This window comes from Triticum aestivum, chromosome 5D (genome assembly GCF_018294505.1).
Source record: "Triticum aestivum cultivar Chinese Spring chromosome 5D, IWGSC CS RefSeq v2.1, whole genome shotgun sequence".
NCBI classification, from domain to species: Eukaryota; Viridiplantae; Streptophyta; class Magnoliopsida; order Poales; family Poaceae; genus Triticum; species Triticum aestivum.
In genome coordinates, this window is record NC_057808.1 from 24,128,065 (window position 1) to 24,138,569 (window position 10,505).

Consider the following 10,505-nt stretch of genomic DNA (forward strand, 5'->3'; position numbering starts at 1 on the left):
AAAAGGGGGAGAAGCATATGAGTTGATAGTCTTCAAGCGGGTCCATATGGGCGGTTGCTTTATATTTTGCCTAGTGTTTACAACTCTCGCTTTTGATACAGTCGGTTCTTTGAGCTGTAACACTTAAACTTGATGGTCGTCTGCTACTTGTTTGCTATTCTATGATGCGATGATAAATTCCGCATGTGCGATGATAAATTCCGCACTTAGTCATTTTGTAGACGCCCATTTCCCATTATGCATGTCATTATCCTTGTTATATCAAATCATGCATGATGAATTGTCTTCATAAGTTGAAGAGGATCTCTACAATTACAACCTGCCATGTGCATTTGCATTCCAAAAGAAAATTAGTTATATGCACATCTTCAGGGGGAGCCTTTTGCTACTTACGAAGACAATACCTCTATCCTTTACAATTTCACATACTTTTATCCCCGTTGAAAACTTCAACCAGTTTGTCATCAATCACCAAAAAGGGGGAGATTGTAAGTGCATCTAGTGCCACCCCTAGTTGGTTTTGGAGTATTGACGACAAACCTGGTTGAGGGACTAATGTGTTTGTGAGAATTGCAGGATAACACAGGTAGTAGTCCCTCATTGATTCAGTTTACCTACCGGAGATGACCCCTAAAAATGAATGAAGACATTGAAGACGATGGTGGTATGTGAAGATATTCACATTGAATACTATGACAAGCGAAGGCATTGCGTGAAGACTATGGAGCGCGAAGACCTAGTTGTTTCGTTGTTTCCTTTTCTTCTTTGTTGAGTCGTAGGAACCACCGTACTGTTAAGTGGGGTCCCAGTGAACAAAGTCAGAGTGACTGAAGTGATGCTCAACCAAAATCTTATGTCTTCGAGTGAAGACAATGAGAGCAAATCTTATCCAGAGCTGGATGAGTAAGCTTTACTTGTAGCCCATGTCAAGCTGCCGCGTGTGTTTTAAATCTGACCGTTGGAACGTGTCAGTTCCTTAGTGACCCAGGGTCATTTCGGACAAATCAGGTCGGGTTGCCTAGTGGCTATAAATAGACCACCCCCTACACCATAAATTGGTGGCTGCTCAGAGTTAGTGCACAGCTTTTGTCGTTTGAGAGCAACCCACCTCCAAAGCTTTTGAGAGAGAGAAATCCTTTCGAGGACAAAGCCCAAACACCCAGAGCCAAAGAGTGTTAGGCATCACTGAAGTCTTTCTGTCCGCGTGACCTGAAGACTTGTTACACTTGAGGACTGTGAATCCTCCAGCCGGTTAGGCGTCGCGTTCTGAGCATCCAAGAGTCATTGTGGATCGCCGGTGAACAAAGTCTGTGAAGGTTTGGGAGTCTACCTTGAAGACTTACCAGAGTAATTGGGCGAGGACTAGGTGTCCTTAGCTCAAGGGGAATAAGGTGAAGGCGCGGTCTTCTGAGTTAAATCTCAGACTCCCTAACCAGACGTACAGTTGTCACAGCAACTGGAACTGGTCCAACATATCATGTGACCTCAACAAGTGACTGGTTCTATCCTCTCCCTCTCTTTACTTACAGTTTGTCTTCGTGAAGTCATTGCTTGTTTGCTTTACCTATTTGTCTTCATTGTGTGACTTCTATCGTTGTTGGGCTTCATACCATCTTCCATCCTGATCCGTACTACCTAGCTGCTATTATTCTTCGCACTTTCACTTCATTGAATACTTGATGATGGCTTGCCTAGTGTAGTCTACCTTCCGCTGCATATCAATAGGTTCATTTCTATTGTTTGTCTTCGAAACTCTCATGTTTTGAAAAATCGCCTATTCACCCCCCCCCTCTAGTCGATAACTAGCACTTTCAATTTCTACTAACGGAATACAAAAAGATAACATGGATGCCCCCATGAAGAACGTAGCTGAAGATTTGCAACCTGCTCCTAGTTTGCAATCGCGAAAGCATTCAAAAACCACCACAAGCCTTGAAGCTTTCATGGTGATACACATTTCACAACTAACTGATTTTGTTTAAGTTAATGCAGATTCGTAGCTAACATATGATCTTCCACGTTCAGGATGAAGAAGACAGAGCTGTTGCTGCAGCTTGCAAGGAGAGTCTCAAGAATGTTTCATAGCTTTATAAAGAGCTGGATGCTTCGCATGGGCCTGCGAGTTTGAATTCGCGAAAGCATTCCAAAGCCACCACAAGCCTTGAAGCTTTCCTGGTGATGCACATTTTATAGTTAACTGGTTTTTTTTATTTCACGCAGATTGCAAGCTAACAAGTAATTTATTTCAAATCACAGGATCTTCTGAATTTGAGGCACAATGAGAATGTGCGAAAGGCTGAAGAAAGAAGAGATCAAGATGATGAAGATGTCAGTATTGAGGTGGGGGGAGAGGCAGGTACCAAAAGCAAACACCGGTCTGCCAAGGCTAAGGGAATAAGGGAGCCGGAAGAGCCCCATGTCTTCCCAGTTGATGAGGACAACTATGATGATTCTTTAGCAAAGCAGCGACAAGATAGTGTGGTTGATTCCATGCTACCAAATCGTGCGACCATCCGAAAAAGAGTGGCATCTTCATTATTGTGCAATGAAGATTATGTTCCGGACGATAGTGATAAGAAGAGAAAGAAAAACAGGACTCCATCGGAGTCTACCAACGATTCCAAGGACACAAAGAATACAAACAGGAAAAACCGTGCAAGCAATTTAAAAGATACAGACACAGGTGCTTCGAGGATGGAGACCGACCTTGAAAAGTTTCGACAGAATTACGTGGCCGAAATTGTCAACACCGCAAATCTTGATAAAAAAAATTGGTGGTAATTGATGACATTGTTCTGCTACAGAAGCATTTGCAATGCCTCACCATGACAGATGGAGTTTTAGATGACAAATGGTTGGGTGACGAAGTAAGATATTTGCCAAATTATTTTATCAATTTTCTTTTGCACAGTACAATTAACTTGATTTTGTTTTAGTTGGTAGATGTTGTGATTCAGATCATGCGTCATGATCATCCTAAGGACATAAGGGACGGGCAACTGGTTTACATTGAGAGGGTGGTCGGCGTCGCTATGCTCGAAAGAGATGGTAAGGTAGAGAACTGCCATGAGGCCGCTTTGGCGGGCAGTCATGGAACAACGAAACGAGACAACTACCTCAGACATGATCTGGTACCATCTAACCATGACATAAACACATTTATTTTTCTAATTATTATGCATGTTGATGTAATCATCTTTGCTGTCCAGGTTTTTCTACCTACGAACATGGGGAACACCCACTGGTTCGTTGTGGTCGTAAACCCCAGAAGGAGGGAGATTCAGATTCTTGATTCACTTTTCAGCAACGTAGTAACACAAGTGGTTCACGTGGTGAGATTTTAAACGTCTTTCAATATAACACAGGATTTAGCATCACACCTAACCATGAACCGTGAGCAACTTCTCATATCATGGACTTTGGCAGATACGTGGGGTGGAAGCACATCTGAGAGCATCGCTGCGAATCAATGGACCACAAAGCCATGCATGGCAAGACATTAACGTGACCCAATGGATAGTAATGTAGGAGATATGCCCTAGAGGCAATAATGAATGATATTATTTATCTCCGAGTTCATAATTATGTTTATGTTCCATGCTATAACTGCTATGGTTCTCGAGTCTGCAATAACCACGAGGCTCGGAGGAAGACTCATATGCACGTGTGGAATAATAAACGGTAAAATCTATTCCTAGTCTGGCCTCTAAGACTAGCTCAAGTGTTGCATGATGGTTATGTTTTCCTGATCATGGGCATGTCTATGTCAGCAACCTTGAGGGCATAATGTTAAGAGAACATTTGTGTTGAATCGACCCGGCATGATGTTATGCTATGAGATTCATTCGTCACAAGTTTATTGGTACATAACAAAGAGATGGTTAACGTTTGCATGATTCCTTAGACCATGAGAGTATCGAGTTTCTTCATGCTTGCTTCATGAACTTTGGGGTTTGTTAAACGTCATCCGTAAATGGGTGGCTATTACGGCGGCTTACGGGTTCATGGAAAAGTGTGTCAAGTAACTTGATAGCTCAAGATTGGGATTTGCTCCTCCGACGATGGAGAGATATCTCTGGGCCCTCTCGGTGTTACGGTATCCATCATCGTCTGGCCAGACACTTTGTGATTTGATCACGGGGATGCCGGAACACGATAACGAGAAAAGAGAACAATACCGGTAACGAGGTAACTAGCATAGTGGACAAGTTGTTGATCAACGGGAATGCCAACATGTCTCACCTCGGGTATTTGTAACATATCGCGAAGCAACAGGAATAGCACACGGCAACTGGAGGTTCACTCGAATATTTATTCGTGTGGGTATAGGGGTCAATATGGGTGTCCACGGCTCCGATGTTGATCATTGATCGGAAGGGGTTCCGGGTCATGTCTATACTTCACCGAACCTATAGGGTCACACGCTTAAGGGTCATCTATCTGCTGAATACTAGACAGGGAGTCTGAGAGAAAATCACCGAAAAAGTTTCGGACAGCGGAATCGTACCGCAGAGAGAGGTCATCGGATAAGTTTCGATGATACCGAAAAGTTGTTTCGGGATACACCATTAAGTCAAATTGGTTTCGGCACATGCCTGATAATTCTTGGAGGATGCCAGAATCATTCTGGAAACTTTTTGGAATTTTCTGAGATAAAAACCGGAAATGTTCCGGAGCTGCCGGAGCCACTTCAGATGTTTTTCGCAGATGAAATTCACTAATCTGAAATTGTTTCAGAACGAATCCAAAATCATTTTAGTGGGTACTGGAATTATTCTAAGACCCACAGAAATATTTTCGGATTTAGTGGACGCGAAAAATTGTCTTCATGAATAGTGAAAACGCATTCTTGTTTGCTTTTCGCAGATGAAAATCACTAAACCGAAATTGTTTCGGAACGCGTTGAAAATTATTTTAGTGGGTACTGGAAATGTTCTGAGCCCACATAAATATTTTCAATTCGAATGGACGCTGAAAAATGTCGTCATGAATAGTGAAAGTGCTTTTTGCTTGGCTTCTTGGAGAAGCCACCTTGAGGGCCTTTTTGGTATTTCCCCCCTTGGCTTCTTGGAGAAGCCACCCTTGGGCTTGGCCTATAAATAGGGGTGGAGGGGGCTGCCTAAAGGATGATCCCTTCTCACATGCATGCCATTGCAATGATCTGGCTTCTTCTCTCCCTCCCAGCGAAATAGTTTCGTAGAGCCGAAAGGCTGTCTGGGTTCCGGCAGGAACTAGTTCTAGACGGCGAAGCCCTGCCGGATAGCTGACACCGTATGTGTGCAACTCTGTAGAGAGATCGTAGTTTCGGTCTTAGTTCGTGAGTGCCTCCCGAAGGGCTGTCCGTGTGACCGTCCGAGTTTCGAAGGTCCTCCCGAAGGGCTGTCCGAGTGACCGTTCGAGTTTCGAAGGTCCTCCCGAAGGGCTGTCCGCGACACCGTCCGGGGGGCTGTTCGACCGCCTCCCGGAGGGCTGTCTGAGGAGCAGATGAGGGTATACATCCTCGCGGTTGGGAGGTTGTAAATCCTAGCTGCGGGGATCTGCACCGCCGATCGTCATCGACTCTACTTCCCGCTGCGCTACTAGTCGGTAACGAAAAAGATCAAACCATGTATGCAGTCTCCATAGTGGTCCTGGGCTGGTGCGTAGGTCGGAAAATTTTTGTTTTCTGCTGCGTTCCCCTACAAGTAAAGCATGTTCCTGTGCCAAGACAAGATGACAAGTCAGTCAACAGTATTAGCTTCTAAATATGTTTTTCATTGTTAATACGCGAAATGCTGCTAACATAATTAATTCTTGTAGTTCTTCTTGTGCACTCTACATGCTGAAGAACATCGAATTCTTTACGGGATAAGATCTTACGCTGCGTTATGACCAAGTACGTAGAGTAACACCTAAAATTCTGTCAATTTTGTAAACATATGGAACGATACTAACATATCCTCCCATGCAGGCATACATTGACAATTATAGAAGAGAGCTGCCTGTTGTCCTTAATTCGCCCGACACCAAATTGAAGTCCATGAAAAGGCTGAAGAAGTACAATGCTAGCCTATCGGATGCAGCTGCGATTGAAGATCATGAAGATGCAAGCAGTTAGTCCAGCAGTGGTTGATTCTTAGATCTGGAGTGTACACTTGGTTATGAAGCGGTAGAGTAGGGTGTGGTTTGGTTTTAGTACCGAAGAAGGTTTCCTAGCCATGTTCTTAGTCCAGTGCGGATTAATCAAGTTGTAATATTTCACAGTACTGGTTCCAAATACTATTCTTGAAATAAATTTGGTCTGCATGGGAGACGCTGAAACATATATTTGCTTTTTACAACCAGAACTTTTGAAGCCTAGGAAGGTTAACTGAATTCTTCAATTTATATTTAAGTTTCGTCGGAGTCTGGACGAGATTCAGAACAATTACATCGCTAGTTAGAAGTTTCAGACTTTTTTTAACATCGCCAGTTAGAAGTTTCAGAAAAATTTCAGTGAGTGTTGAAATATTTTGGCATCGCTAGTTAGAAGTTTCAGAATTTTTTTTAACATCGCTAGTTAGATGTTTCAGAAAAATTTCCGCGAGTGCTGAAATATTTTTGCCGAAATTCAGTGAGGCTAAAATATTTTGGCTGAAAGGCAAATATTGCAGTGAGTGCTCAAATGAATGAAGTTCAGTTATTTCATCGAAATCTCACCGAAGTGAAAACCATGGTGTCATGCCATCTTGAGCAGCACCAGACATGATTCAGTATTATTAACAAAATTTGGTCTCACATATACGAGGAAAAAAGGTATGAGCATGAGCATGCAAGATCGGATGGGCAATAAAATAGCTTCACAAGAGAGTAAAATACTTCACGTGTGACGACTCAATCCTAGCTGACTTTAGAACCAGTTTTCATCCTCAAAGAGGTCCAGTGAACTACTTATAACCAATAATAAAAGCGGTCCAGTTCTTTTGGCTGATTTTCAAAGAAACAAGAACGATATCTTTTTTTAAGTAGGAACGATATCTTTTTGATGATCGTGATTCTCAGGAGACCTAGGTGTGTTGTTACGCAACTTACCTTAGTTTTTTTAAACCATAACTTACCTTTGCTAAACTCTCCACGCCCCCCACCCTAATATTCAACCAGGTGGGTCCCCTCCCTTGATTTCCTCCAACCAAAAAAATCTATACGTAGATATATGTCCGGGTTGTTACGATCCCTATAAATAGGGATCCTTTGAAACCTCGTAGATCATAGTTTGTCCTTCTGCGCCGCCCAAACCAGCAAGAAGAAGGACGGAGCAACCGAGGAATCCAGCAAGACCGAATGACGGAGCCAAACATGAATCCTCTGGTAACTCCCCACGATCTCAGCCGCTGCTATTTTTCGTGCCACGATCTTCCTCCCATGATCTCTTGCTACTCGACTCGTTGTTTGCATATTCATGTAACTCAGCACGTTTTTAAACAAATTAAGTTGGGGGCGTTAGGGGAGGGCGCTAGGATTTTTTCCTACCAGATTGACAGTTCATTGATTAATTCCAGGCTAAATCTTAGCGTCTGGTCTTGTCGATGCCAATTAGTGCAGCGGGCGCTTGCCTTCTTTTTTCCTTCGGCACGAGTTATGGAAGGCATCAATGGTCCATGTTTTATTTCCATACTACTGACCATGATTAGCGCCTAGAGTTGAGGAGACCACGGTTGGATAGTTTTTTATTTTCCAATTTTTATTTTATTTCAGATAAGTGCCTTGCAATGGAGATTACCTTAGATGACCGTTCAAACGTAACTAAGCTGAATCACATGATAGTATTTGCACATACATGGAACTCAGCATGCTTGTACCTCATGCAGTAGCGTAGAGCACAATTTTTATGTTGGTATATATAAGCTGTATTCGTTTGTATGAGTGTTTAAATTGTATACCATGCTGAATCTAATCACACTTGCACATCCATTGAACCCAGGATGCTTCTTTGCCGCCATATGAGGAGTTCATAAACGGATTAAACACGCAGCAAAGGATGTACATCCAGTTGATAGGACTGGGTGGACTTCTCAGGACACCTAGCATCAAAATTAGACGTGTACTGTGCCTGGCCATCGCTAATTCATATGACACAGAGCAGGATGCCTTTATCATCAATGGGATACCATGTAGGATCACACTAGAAGATGTAGCGCATATAACAGACATGCCCTGCCATGGGAAGAAGCACGTCCCTTCAAATCTGGATGATAATATGGAGTTGTGGAAGAAACTGAAAGACCGTAATGACGCCAAAATTACTTTCAAAGGATTGCTAGCCAAGATGAAAGTCGACAGGACACCAAATTTTGTCAGGCATTTGTCTTGTACACCATAGGCAAATATGTATGCCCAACAAAAGAGGAGTATGTGGATAACAAATATATTGGGATTGTTAGAAACGTTGAGACGATAAAGGGCACAAATCTTGGACAGCTAACGCTTGACTATCTTATGGATAGCGTGAAGAATTTTGAAAATGGTGAGGCAATTCTGGAGGGGAATATACCACTGCTGCAGGTAATTCATAGTAGTACAATTATCAGTTACCTAACATACATTACATAATGTACGAGAATGTTTGTGAACTGCTTTTGTTGTCATGCAGACATGGTACTACGAGAAGTTCAGAGTGCACCAATTGGACTCTAGCATCTCGTATGAATCAAGGCTAAGGCCACTGATCCAGAACTGGAGCGAGGAGAAGGCAAAAAGGTTGACAATATAATCCAGAATAATTATCTGGGAGTTGGAGAGGTAAAATGTCAGCACATTGCCTGGATTATGTAACATATATATTTTCTAAATCATACTAACAACACTAAACTGCAGTATGGTGAGGACCTGATGAGGCCTTTCATTCCAGCACGAGATGGTACGCTGGCCAAACCGAAGACTGGCGCTCAGGTAAATGAGTTACATCAGGCACAAAAATATATTGTAACATTCCAACTAGTATGACGTTATATGATTTTAACTGTTTCAAAGTCTCAGATTGAGGTACTCGTCGGACATGTATTGACTGATTTGCAAGAAGTTGCCTCCCTCGTGTGGGAGGCCGGTGCAGAACAAGTCGATAGGAAGTGCACCCTTGAAAACAAAATGGATGAGTGCCTTAGGCGTACCCGTACAAATGGAAGCTCATGGAGGACCTCATCAAAGAATTGAACGTAAGCCTAGAATTATGAGATTAGTATATATAATTGGAAATTTACGTGTACAAGTTTTTTTCTAAATTAGTTTACTGTGAAAACACCCTAGACTAACATGTATTTTTTTAAAGAAAAAACGTGATGGAATATTTCCAGGAGTGGAGGACATACATCTATCTGACCTCGGGGCACCTTCACACCTAATGGAGGCCTTTGTTGAGAATGCTGAGCAGGCTTCTGACCAGGGGAAACAAAAGGTTGTCACGGAGGTCGCTGCTAAGCACGATTGTAAGCAGGGAATAAAAAATGATGACATGGAGCCCCCCATGAAGAACCTTGATGAAGATTTTGACGTACGCATGCATGTTAACTTAATTATGAAATAATGAATGTCGTTTCAGACATAACATGTGATCTTCCACGTACAGGATGAAGCATTTGAAAGAGCTGCTGTAAAAATCAAACATGATCTCAGTGGTGTTCATAAGCTTTTGAAAGAGGTGGATGATATCCAGGGAGCTCCTAGTTTTGATAAGAAAATGCATTCCAAAGCCACCACAAGCCTTGAAGATTTCCAGGTGACGCACATTTTACCTACAATTGAGCAAGAATCTGCTATAGGCTAACACGCGGTTTATTTCGTATGACAGAATCCGTTCAACAGACGGAGTAACCAGCACTCTGTGAAGGCTACGGGATCGTGAGATCCTGAAGAGCCCCGTGCCTTCACAGATGATGACAGCCATGATGAATCCTTTCGAAAGCAGCAAACAAGTAAGTGTGGTTGAATCGACGCCACCAAATCATGGGGGCGAAAAGAAAAGGGTGGTATTGCAATTATTTAAGAATGACGAGTATGCTTCGTATGATACTGAGAAGAAAAAAAGGAAAAACAAGACTCCATCAAAGTGTACAAATGATTCAGAGGACACGAACAATAAAAAGAGGAAAATCGGCTCTAGCAACTTAAAAAAGAGGTCAGAAGTTCCTGAAACCCAGAGGGACCAGCTAGACGTGGTTCGACAGGATTTCGTGGCGTCACTGATCAACACTACAAATCGTGAAAAACAAATGGTCTTAGTTGATGACATTGTCGTGCTATCAAAGCATTTGCAATGCCTCACCCATAAAGATGAAAATGAAGATGGCGTATGGTTGGGTGACGAAGTAAGATAGTATTTCACAAATTAGTTTATGAAGTTTCATTTTTGTACAATACAATTAACTTGATTATTGTTGTAGGTGGTTGATGCTGCAATCCAGCTCATGCGCCATGATGAACCAATTGACACAAGGGACGGCCAACTGGTTTACATTGAGAGGGTGGTCAGCGTCGCTAAGCTCGAAAGAGAT

General features: G+C 42.6%; 1 long non-coding RNA gene across 1 annotated transcript; it reads left to right on the forward strand.

The window, feature by feature from the left end:
- Positions 1-5,566: 5,566 nt before the first annotated feature.
- LOC123124142 (uncharacterized) lies at positions 5,567-6,292 on the forward strand. Its single transcript, XR_006460992.1, has 3 exons — positions 5,567-5,719; positions 5,800-5,875; positions 5,951-6,292. It is a non-coding gene; the product is annotated as an uncharacterized lncRNA (long non-coding RNA).
- Positions 6,293-10,505: the final 4,213 nt, after the last annotated feature.